Here is a 2,054-nt window from a genome sequence, read left to right as displayed (position 1 = left end):
CTTCTATTCTTAATTACCTCATCTATAAAACAGAGCATCTGAATACCTATCACATAGATTAGTTAGGAGGAATACATTACATACACACACACGCACACGCACGCACACACACCCCTCATTTGAAGAAATAAATGGCTGGCATGTAATAAACACCACATAAGTGTTAGTCGCTGCTTTCATTCATTGTCGGTATTGATACTATTATATTGTTTTTATTATAGAGAAAAGGTTATTGAAGCGGAAGTTTGGATTCAGATGATTCAGCATTTATTTATACTCAATGGGCATTATTTTGTCTAGTTGTAAATCAGGCGTAAGACAAAAAGGTGATTCCTACCTTGTAGGAATAAAGATGTTAGGATCAAGAAAAATAGATATGTGAAAGCAATTTTGAGCCAAAATGTTTTATATAGATAGTTGCCAGAAGTTATTGTTATTTTCACTCTAAGTAGTAATTAATAAAAAATGACATAAAGACACATTGGTAGTTTTCATTTTTGTTTGTTATAAAGAAAAGTCTCTCGTGCTCGCTTCGGCAGCACATATACTAAAATTGGAACGATACAGAGAAGATTAGCATGGCCCCTGCGCAAGGATGACACGCAAATTCGTGAAGCGTTCCATATTTTTAAAAAAGAGGTTAGAGTGGGAGAGAGCCAAAGCATAAGAGACTGTTGAGAACTGAGAGCAAACTGAGGGTTGATGGGGGGTGGGAGGGAGGAGAGGGTGGGTGATGGGTATTGAGGAGGGCACCTTTTGGGATGAGCACTGGGTGTTGTATGGAAACCAATTTGACAATAAATTTCATATATAAATTAAAAAAAAAAAAAAGAAAAGTCTCTCAAATATACATATTTACTACCCGAAGAGCCCAACTATATCCTTGTATTGTTTTAAGTATAAATGCTTTTTGTATTTTTTCAAAAAAAATGTTTTGCCATTCACAGAGCTTTTTTTTTTTTTTCAGAGCACTAAGATGAAGACTTAATTTTTATTAAAAAGAAAAGATATTAGGACTCTCACATCATAAATTTAGATGCCTAAAAGTACTTCATAGTACAAAGTTAGGTATGTATAAATAAATGTATAAATAAACCATAGTATCAGCTTTAGGATATTTTAGTGATTATTGTTGACTAGATTTAGTATAACTCACTTTTATTACAGATGGGGAGATAGAAGATAAAAGATGAAGATCATTGACTTTACGATCATTGGATGGATGGCAAGATCAGGACATTGTGTCCTGACAGGTTCAATGATAATGTGCTCTATGAATTTATTAAAGTCTTAGTTTTTCCAACTATAAAATAGAGATAATAATACCTACTTGAGAGGGACAATGCCAGGGTCAGTTTAGGTCTGTGCTTTGATGATTGTACCATTTTCCCTGAAATGATACATATTTAATACTCTGCACATCAACCCAACCCTTACTTTATTTTAATATAACATGATAGTGGCATAAAAACAAGAACACAATGATATTATGACATTTCCCTCTTAAGCCAAGGGAATTATAGTCATTATAATCATTTTTTTTTCAATGTTTATTTTATTTTTGGTAACAGAGAGAGACAGAGCATGAACGGGGGAGGGGCAGAGAGAGAGGGAGACACAGAATCGGAAACAGGCTCCAGGCTCCGAGCCATCAGCCCAGAGCCTGACGCGGGGCTCGAACTCACGGACCGCGAGATCGTGACCTGGCTGAAGTCGGATGCTTAACCGACTGCGCCACCCAGGCGCCCCTATAATCATGTTTTCTAATAAGCCATTAAACATTTATGGATGGACATACACATATCATGAAATTTTAATGTGCACATGTATATCTTAGGTTTAAAACAAAAAAAATTAAAGACCATTAATTTAGTAGTATTGAGGATCTTAATTATCTCAATTTAAACCAGAGTTGTACAGTTTCTATTGAATGTATTTGAGTATTTGGTTTGACATTGATTTCATACTTGCTTGTTTTGAAAGTGTAGAACAAAAACAATGAGGCAGTAAGTATATACTGAAGGCCATGATGATAAAAGAATTTCCCTTTAAGT

The 2,054-nt window shown here is 34.8% G+C and overlaps 1 non-coding gene across 1 annotated transcript; it reads left to right on the top strand.

Annotated features, from left to right (window-relative positions):
• The first annotated feature begins 523 nt into the window (after positions 1–523).
• On the top strand, positions 524–630 carry LOC121039539 (U6 spliceosomal RNA). Its single transcript, XR_005794824.1, has one exon. It is a non-coding gene; the product is annotated as a U6 spliceosomal RNA (small nuclear RNA).
• The last annotated feature ends 1,424 nt before the right edge of the window (positions 631–2,054 follow it).

The sequence above is a fragment of the Herpailurus yagouaroundi genome, unplaced genomic scaffold (genome assembly GCF_014898765.1).
Source record: "Herpailurus yagouaroundi ecotype Mexico unplaced genomic scaffold, PumYag 180, whole genome shotgun sequence".
NCBI lineage: Eukaryota > Metazoa > Chordata > Mammalia > Carnivora > Felidae > Herpailurus > Herpailurus yagouaroundi.
Note: the sequence above shows the minus strand (reverse complement) of the source record. Positions and strands in the feature narration are given on the sequence as shown.